The 10,482-nt window shown below is 33.0% G+C and overlaps 1 non-coding gene across 1 annotated transcript; it reads left to right on the top strand.

The window, feature by feature from the left end:
* Window positions 1-6,889: 6,889 nt before the first annotated feature.
* Trnac-aca (transfer RNA cysteine (anticodon ACA)) lies at window positions 6,890-6,972 on the top strand. The gene has a single exon. It is a non-coding gene; the product is annotated as a tRNA-Cys (tRNA).
* The last annotated feature ends 3,510 nt before the right edge of the window (window positions 6,973-10,482 follow it).

Here is a 10,482-nt window from a genome sequence, read left to right as displayed (position 1 = left end):
ACAACGGATTTGTAATTGTAAATCTACGATCTACAAGGCATATTATTCATTTGTTACTGTCCGACCGAAAACGATTGTTCGTCATGTTCATCAAACGGCAGTCCATCTATACGATACGAAATTTCTGCCACTCCTGAAAAACGATAGTGATTATTGCAGTCATGTCCACATCATTACAAATCCGATAAAAATGAATAATGAGATATGATATTTTTACGAATAAGTCAGAGAGTAAAGCGTTCTCGGCTCCGGTTTTACTTAGATATTGCCAGGTAATATTGCAATTTGAAGCAAAGGTAACCGTTTCGAACGGTGAGAAGAAGCTTTACTCAACCTTACAAAAGGTTAATGAGGCTCAATCGCATATTCAAATCTCCAGAAATTAACTGTTATCTGCTCGTATCGGTTCCAAATAGGTTTACAGAGAATCGAGCGCGCGTGGAAGCCACCAAGGACATCTTTCTGAACTATTGTTGTATTCGGGTTTTCTGAAGTCGCTGGTTATATAAAAGTGCAACATAGAACGTTTTTCTTCAATGTATTTGTGTTCATCAATTCTTTGAAAATATATTTTAGTTAAGTGTATGCAGGCTTAAGGTAGAATACCCGTAATGGCCATAACATGGTATCAAACTTTGCTTATGGTATGGGCAACATACAAATTCTGACTAACTCATATGCAAATTTTCAGGAAGTTTGGCCATCAATTAATTGACTTCTGGCCTTTTACATATAGATGACCCTCGCAGCAGTTTTTTGCACTTGCAAAGTTCGGGTAGGGTTATAACAAGAGCACCGCCTTGCGGGTGCAGACCGCTCTTCTTTTTTTCTTTTAAAGTTGAAAGGACCTATCTCAATACTTCAATCACAAAGCAGAGATGGGTGGGGTGGAAAGGGGTGTATAGAGTGGTGTGTACATTATCTTCCAAAAATAAGAAAACAAAAATGCCCCCAAATTTTTTTTTGAGGGGGGGGGTATTCTTGGGTGGGATGGTTGGATGGTATTTCAAAAATAAATTAATGGTATGTCAGGTAAGAGTTGTTATGTCAAAGTATCAATCAAATCTAATCATAAATAAAGCAGTTATGGCAATTTTAGCAAAATTTAATAATTTGACCTTGATGGTCAAGGTCATTCAAAGGTCAAGGTAAAATTCAACTTGCCAGGAACAGTACCCTCATGGTAGCATGAAAGTATTAGAAGTTTGAAAGCAATAGCCTTGATACTTTAGAAGTAAATTTAATATAAACACAAAATTTAACCATATATTCAAAGTTACTATGTCAAAAAAGGGCCATAATTCTGTCAAAATGACAACCAGAGTTATGCAACTTGTCCTGTACTGTCCCCGTATGATAGTTTGCGAGTGTTTCAATTATGAAAGCAATATCTATGATACTTTAGAAGTTTAGGAGTAAAATAGACCAAAACACGAGACTGTATCATATTTTTAATTTCTAAGTATAAAGGGCCCATAATTCTGTCAAAATGATCACGTCCAGTGTTCCACAATCTTTCAGCAATAGGCATTTAGTGCGTTTCATACCTTGTGTATATATAATACTTATGCTAGGGTTATTTTTTCAAACTGTGTATTTTTGTCAATATTTGTTGTAACAAAAGTCAAACAATACACAAAAGGTGAACATTTAACAATCTGGAACCCCTGAGGGTAAGCTCTGGGGGGAGGGGGGGGGGGGAGGTTAGGGTCCCGGGGAGGGGGGAATTTTTGATACTGCTGCCTGTGGTTTACATGACTGACAGGACCGGAGGATCTTCAATAAAATATCCAATTCCACAATCCGACGTCCAAGTCAGTTGTCGTTTTGTTTTCTATGGATTAAATGGGACAATTACCTTCTGTGCACGTACATGTATTCAAGACGTGACAGTAATTATGTCAAACTAAACATTACTATTATTAACAGAAACCTTTCTCTAAGACTTAAATTTAAAACGTCCTTTTTGTTACGATTGTTACCATTCATTTTTGTTTGTCATTGTGTTTCGATTTTGATAGTAGAGTGATCTTCCTTGGGGGTTTCCCATGAATTCCCAATAATAATTACAAAAAATTGAACACTTTCTTTGCTTTCATGGTAAATTAATTTGATGTATCAAAATCCGATATGATGAAAGTAAGTATGCGAGAAAATAATTGTGTTTGATAACAAAATATTCAAATTCCCGACAGCAAACGGACATTTTCGAGTTACAACGAAATCGCAAGAAATCTTACGAAATTGTACGGAAAATGCCGAGCTCATTACACGGTTTCTACCTTAAATTGAATTGATCACTAAATGAAACACGGTGCCTATACCACGTGACTTTTTAAGATCTGTGTGGGGACTAAAATGTCAACAAAAGCGCGACGAAGGTAAGGTTTTTATGGATATTTTTTTAATATGTCACCATTTTCAATGGGATAAAGTGGAGAGCCCGCTCATTCATGAAAGCTTTCTATAGGTATCATGATTTTTTAAATCAAATAAGTATTTTTTCAGTAAAGTGCAACCGCGCGTTTGAACGGTAAGAAAAAGGTAGGATCAGTGTGGGGACATTAATTTATTTTGATACAGAAACATCACCTCTGGTGCAATTAATCAATAAACGTTATGGGCGGAGCTTACACTATATTATTTTGCATTCATTTTCAGGTTTATGTTATATGTTTACGAAACACAATTCAAGAAAAATATTCTTACAGTAATATGATCTGTGTGGTATACGTGTTTAGAAGGATCTGTGTGGTATCCGTGTTTCTACAATTCACGGATAAATTGAAATAATGACGACAAAATATTTTTTATATTTAATTTCAATAATTTCAATACAACAATTACTACTACTACTATTACTACTTCTACTACTACTATTAGTAGTAGTAGTAGTAGTAGTAGTAGTAGTAGTAGTAGTAGTAGTAGTAGTAGTAGTAGTACATGTAGAAGTAGTAGTAGTAGTAGTAGTAGTAGTAGTAGTAGTAGTAGTAGTAGTAGTAGTAGTAGTAGTAGTAGTAGTAGTAGTAGTAGTAGTAGTTGTTGTTGTAGTAGTAGTAGTAGTAGTAGTAGTAGAAGAAGTAATAGTAGTAGTAGTAGATCTATTATTATGATTAAAAAATGATTCTTTTCAGTAATCACATATTTGACACTAGTGAGCGGAAAGGGATAAGGGAAGAAAAAAGAGGAAACAGTTCCACGAGACAGAATGCTATACAGAAGGGGACACTAGGAGTAAGTTGGGTGCGGGCGAGACGAAACGATAGCCTGACAGAAACTGTTGCCAACAATAAGAATGGGGATAGAGGAACACAATTGAAAATTTAATTCGAACACAAATTCTGCAATAGAGATTGTGTCAAATATTACACAGGTTGACAAAAAGCAAAGGCATGTTCTTTCCTGAGTAATATGCATGTTTTAAAATCAAATGTGAAATAAAAACTGATAAAACTGAATCCACCAGACGTATTGGTTTATCATGGATTTCAAAGTGCCTTGCATCATTGTGAAGAAACTTTAAACGACCAAACAAATCATACATTTTCGACATTATTTTCTATTTTGTTGTTATTTTAAGTTGAAAATAACCGGCACGATTTACTAAAAACAAAATAATGGTCATTGTAGAAACACATACATATATTATATATGTGTGTGTTTGTGTGTGTTATTTTCATTTATGGAATTCATATTGTTGCATTAGTTTATTACATAGTATAGATATTTACAATCATGCGCCATGTGTTTGTATAATGTCATGTTATAAATTATGACATTGTGTTCAGTGTAACAAGTGTATGCTTATATTTAGTGTTAATTATTTTGAAGAGAATATAAAAAGTAAATGAATAACTATTATATTAAATGATTATATATGTACGATTCTCCTCTTGTATTGTGGTGGGATGCAGCTGTGAAGAATGTCAAGACGTATTTCGAATAAATTAAGGAGTATTGAATTGTATACTCATCCTCATCGCATACATTTTTTATTGTCAATTACCACGGCCTAGAATAAGTATAAGCAGGCAGTTAATAATGTAAAGCAATCGTGAAAATCACTACTTTTTAGAAACCCTGGTTGCTTATGATTATCAAACTAGCTTCAAACAGCGGTATTTAAAATTGAAATCAACGAAAAAACATCGCAAAACTTTAATCAAGTTATAGTTAATAAAGAATCAAAGATTAGATAATACAAATCACAGATGCAATTCATTAATGAATAACGTAAATCTAACTTATTGCACAATTATTTGACAATAATGTCAAAAGAAACACACAAACGAACTTAACGAAACACAAACACTAATCAAATTCGGATAACTTTTAAAAAATATTGAAAAGGAGAATTAAAATAAAACAACGAATAAAATAACGTAAAACGATACTCAAGTTACACAGACAAACTGTAAACTATTATGATTATTAATCAGTATTCACGGATTTATGTGAAGTGCTTACGTGTCGAGAGAGGTTTGTTTTGCGACTGTACGTTTGAAACACTCCTCATATATGTAATACTTGCCAGGCATGTTGGGCTTGTCGTGCTCTTTGAGGTCAATCTCACTCCTAACTGCCAACCCACACTGGTAACAGTTCGACAATCCCTCTTTTTTGCACTTTTCTCTCGAGCCACGGGTAGGTAGGTACTTGTCCGAAAAGCTCCTGCCGCACTGTACACACATCATGGGGTCCTTCGTTCTTTGAAGCCTTCTAAGATTGAAGGCATCGTAAGAAGAAAAAAAGCTAGTCACGTGACATTTCAATGCGTTAACTCGCTATTTCAAAAATGTTAGTATCAGAAGACACGCGTTCGTTATTTTTTTTTTAATTACCAACGATTTGACGATTATTGAGATATTTCAAAATGTATGATAACCTGACAGATGAGATATCTTGTATATTTGTACTGTTTCACGAAAATCCGTTCATCTGTTTGTTAGTATAGCTGTATAAAAATGTTACTATTTTTAAGGTATTTCATCTTACCTGAAATGCTTTCCCACAGCAGTAATAGTTTCCAGAGTTAGCGTATCTCCTAATGTGGCGCAATAATCCAGCTCTGGTCTCTAACATTTTTCCGCATTCGGAGCATTGGGCCATACCTTAAAGCAAATATAATATCTAAAATATTATAAAGAATACATTACTTCACGTGACAGTAGTGTTTGGTGCCAAAACAAAAATGGAATTTAATACAATAACATAAAGTGTACATCTATTTAAGGTATGCATGGCATTGTCATCAATTTAAGATGCTCCAGCGTAAGATTTTAATTTTATGATGGGGATTGTATAGCATGCCTGTATATCATCATCATGTATTAGTTCAACAAGCGGTGCAAGCGTAGTGTATAGCCATTATGTGTTTTACTTGCTATCGCATTTTTATGATTTAAAAATCCAGTTTTAAATACATTGTTGACAAGCATTTTTTTTTAGCAACTGAATAGAACTGAAAAACTTATAAACAGTAAACCACACAGATCCTTCTAAAAACGTATACCACACTGATCATATTACTGTATTAATATTTACCTTGAATTTTGTTTCGTAAATATATAACAGAAACCTGAAAATGAATGCAAAATAATTTAGTGTAAGCTCCGCCCATTAAGTTTATTGCTTTATTTCACCAGAAGTGATGTTTCTGTGTCAAAATAAAATAATGTCCCCACACTGATCCTACCTTTTTATAACCGTTCAAACGCGCGGTTGCACTTTACTGAAATAATACTTATTTGTTTTATAAAATCATGATACCTATAGAAAGCTCTCATGAATGAGCGGGCTCTCCACTTTATCCCATTGAAAATGGTGACATATTAAAAAAAATATCCATAAAAATCTTACCTTCGTCGCGCTTTTGTTGACATTTTAGTCCCCACACAGATCTTAAAAAGTCACGTGGTATAGGCACCGTGTGAAAGTCAAGCGTCAAACGTCAAGCATTGCCTTGCAATTAAAGTGAGTAATTATAAGGTTTTTCTTACTTGTTTATTTCAAGATAAATCTAAAGTAATTTAAACAATAAACTTTTTCATGTATGATTTTAAAATATTAGAACTCTTACACGACATAAGTTACTTAATATTTATGACCAATTACTTATGGGACATAATATAATAATACAATAATTTGATGAATGTAAATCGTGATGTTTGCGTTTAAGAGTTAATTGGAAACATAAGTTTAACCAATGTGCCATCTCTACTTTTGAACAGGATTTATGCACCTCTTTGTCAAAGCACGGATCGGAATATGTTTCTTCAGTGTTGATTTCAATTTATGTCTCGGTATGGTTCAATTATTTGAAATAAACGATTTCTAAAATAAGTATTTTGGTACTTATATTCCACCTTTACTACATATTATAGATACGATGCATATATTATACATGTTTTACGTCATTTTTTTTTAATTGAAAATTAACATAAAAGAGCGTCATTTCATAATATATACCTACTAACTATTTTAATAAACTATATGCCGTGAGCAACAACGTTGATCTTAATTATTTTAGCTAAGAAACATTAACTATCGTGTACAACTTGGGCAAAGCTTTGCTTGAAAAAGACTGACCGTGTCTTCTAAGTTTATGAATTAAGGTAGCGCACCTCTAATGATTTCCCGCGATTTATTTTACGATCATTGCCGATCTTCAATGATCGGTTATTTCCGAGAGATGCATTTTATTTTTTTCAAAGTTCGAATTTTGTTATATGTTTACGTAATTCCTTTAGAATACATTATTTTCACAATAAATATTGACTTTGATCCAAAAATCATCTAAAAAATTCGATTTCGCGATTTCTTCAAAGATTGGCGAGCCTTTTTACCTGTTTACTTATGAATATCTAATTTAAGATTACATATATTTGAAGTTGTCGTGGCCTAATTGGTTAAGGCGATGGACTACAAATCTGTTGGGATCTGCCCGCGCAGGTTCGAATCCTGCCGACATCGCATACTTTTTGCGACACGTTCTATTTCTTTTCTAACGTAATTTGATTTAATGTAGCATATATGCTATGTTTTTTGTTTAATATGTTGAAATTTTTATGCACATCCTTCAATTTTTAAAATTAAAACAACGTTATGGCTAAATTGGGTGATTTACTGCTGAAAATACGAATGATGCATGTTGCATTTTTGTTTTTATTTCAAAACGTAAACGGTAAATCTGTCTATTTCTTGGTATTTTTGCTGTATATAGTGTTTCTATAAAAACTATGTTTAAAATATAACTTAAATGATACTATTTTGAATTTTATGACACTTTGTTTTTAACCGACTCATTTTTACTTGGCTGAAATCACTTACATTTCATGGCGCTCTTCCATAGATAAAAATTTGTAAAAAATAAATGTCTGTAAAAGAATACTTATTTCATCTTGTTTAAATTTTAAACACCTTTACTGCATCTATACACACCAACAGCATGCCCATATTTGGAAATTTGAATGAATTATGGAACTTTTATATACCCCAGGGGTGAAAATAAACTGTACAAAAGCTGAGCGTAGGGTGGTTTTGAAAAAAACGGTATATTTTTGTACAAAACATGGAAAGCCTACCTACAAATTTGCATGTAGTACAGTGAAATGATGCTGATTAAGAAAATAATTAATTAGATTATATTTGGATATGTGCCCATTAGAGGTGCGCTACCTTAAACGACCATCTTCAACCCAATCGTATAATAAGCAAAGGTCTTAAAGTGCAGATCGAGATCGATTAAGCCTGCGTGTGACATTTTTTTACATGGCGTAGCTGTTTTAAAATCTTGACACTACTTGCAAGTACCAATGTGTTCACAAACGGTAAAAGTATTTGTTCATTAGATGTACAAATGGTCCACATGTTTTATGTATTTATGGTTTGCACTATACGAATACATGGTTTCTACCAATACGTTTGACAGAAATAAACGGTTTGCCATATTTAGCATTCATGGATAAACATTTCTATTATAATAACAAATGATCATATTAATCTCCGACGCGTTCCATGCCACTATCCCGGAATGATCATTTGTTATACTATCCGATATCCCTGACATTATAGTTAATTTTATTCTCTTGTTGTATTATCGTCCTGAATTGTAAAGGCAAAAGTCACCTTGTCTTAAATAAAATCCTAGTGTGGTTTAAATGCAAATAGTCCGGATTGCACATGCGATATTTGCATTGTTTTTAAATATATATTTTCTTCATTGAAGAACGCATCATTTAATTAATGAGATAATTACATAACTCGGTGCTGCTCTTTACAACGGAAATCGACCTAAAATGTTTAGACTGTCTGGATATGGTAATCAAAACAATGCCAAATTGTGAAGTAGTAAGGTTATGTTCACCGAATTAATTATGAGATGTTTAACAGTACATTAATTAGTAAGTATGTAGTTGATCCCCATACATAACGGGTCATTGTGCCAGAAAACTGTAGCGTTAGAGACTTCTCAATAGCAGATGTCGTATCTTAGCAGTGTATATCGGTATGGTAAAGGACAAAAAACAAATCCCCTTTGTCCTGCAGTTGTTTATTAATGACAACAATGAAATCAGTATAAATTTCGAAATTGATCGTCTTGTCTTTTAAGACATTTCTTGTTCGATATACATTGTATTCAAGCTATGGTAAAATATTAAGATATAAATAGTTGACGTGTATGCATACACTTCAAGAACAATGAATCGAATATGTTCAGTTTTTATGCTAAAATTGGTTTATGTGGAAATCATTTCTTACGGACTATTGTATTTATCATATACTAATTACTTAATAGTAGAAAGAAGAGTCAAATGATGCTTGATATCTATTTATTGTGTTTGGAATGTCTGACCCATAAAGCTAAATGTATCTATCTAATGCTTTACTATTCTGTAACAAATGTAGCGATCATCAACTTTATTTAACTATAAGCTTTATACTGGCGTATTTTAAAAGATAAGTTGTTTACCCAATTTAACCAAAGTTGAATGAAATATTGTTAAGCAACACTTTTGGCACAATTTACTCAAAATGATATGTAGAGTCGATTATTGCTTTTTTCCCTACATAGCATTTCTTGAAGTTTAATAAAGAGCTCAGGAGCATTTACTTTTGATATTTCGAGGAACCCGAGATGCTTGTGAATAAAAATGTTTTTTAACTATCAATTATATGTGAGTGCACATATATTTGAGTAGGTTAAAAGATCTAACTTAAATTTAAAACAATTTCATCTCTTATTATCTGTTTTGTTTATTTCTTCTTCTGGAACATATCGTACGCTACTTTGTTTTTTATGACAACAGACACATAGATTATCGGAATGACATACCTAAGTAACCAGCAAAAACACATACCAAGTTGTCTGTCCGCTAAGCGATTCACAGTAAGCACCATATACTTTTTCTCCACATTATTGACGTTTAAATATGTGTCTTTTTCTATTTTCTTCGTCATTGCATTCTTATTCGTCTTCCTGACCAACATAAATTCGCGATGTCGACAACGTGTAGGGAACGTAATCAAGAAAACAGCGAGACCAATATCCTGTGCGTCCTGAAAAGGGCTGATGTCAAATATTGCAAGGCGAAATCAATTTGTCTTCTGACAAATGCAAACAACGTTTTCATGGAATTCATATTTAATTTAAAACGCCTGAACAATCTCAATTATGTAATGGACGCTTGTGTGATAAAATCGCTATCAAACTCTTTAATCCCCGCCATAGGCGGAGGGATATTGTTTTGGCGTTGTCCGTCCGTCCGTCCTTCCGTCCGTCCGGAGCCATATCTGGGGAGTGCTTTGGCGGATTTCATTTAAGCTTGGTATGAGTATATATATATATATATATATATATATATATATATATATATATATATATATATATGGATAAAAGGATGATGCCCTTTGTATCTTGAACAAATGCTTTTTAATATGAGCTAAGAGCTTTACCTCCATTAACACATGAACCAGAGCTATGAAACGTGCCATAGTTTTTCTCAATCACCTGGTGGTGCTTCACATTCAACACCCATAATCCTAGGGGCTAATGCCAAGGTCACACATTGAGGTCAAAGGGCGTTGTCCATCCGTCCAGAAAACTTGTGTGTCCAGAAGCATATTGGCGGGGGAAATCATTTCAACGAATGTGCTTTTTTTTATTTTACTTAATTATAAGTAATACCATTGAAAGTTTTTCTACAATCTATTTATCAGACAAAATGTTCGTAAATCCCTTTTATTTGAAATTGTACAGGAAAACATGTTCGTCTTAAAAAGTAAAATTCACTTAGAAAGCGACTCAAAGATGGAATACAAACGAATGTATGCCATTTAAGAAAAGATTAAATTAAGTTTTATTCATTCATGCCCTTTGACTTGTTATCTTGTAACTTTTAATTAGCGCTTTATAATTCGCAGCAAAGTTATAAACTATTGATATGTATAATATCTATAATTTACCTTTTAAAATTAAACATA

Source organism: Dreissena polymorpha, chromosome 15, assembly GCF_020536995.1.
Source record: "Dreissena polymorpha isolate Duluth1 chromosome 15, UMN_Dpol_1.0, whole genome shotgun sequence".
NCBI classification, from domain to species: domain Eukaryota; kingdom Metazoa; phylum Mollusca; class Bivalvia; order Myida; family Dreissenidae; genus Dreissena; species Dreissena polymorpha.
Note: the sequence above shows the minus strand (reverse complement) of the source record. Positions and strands in the feature narration are given on the sequence as shown.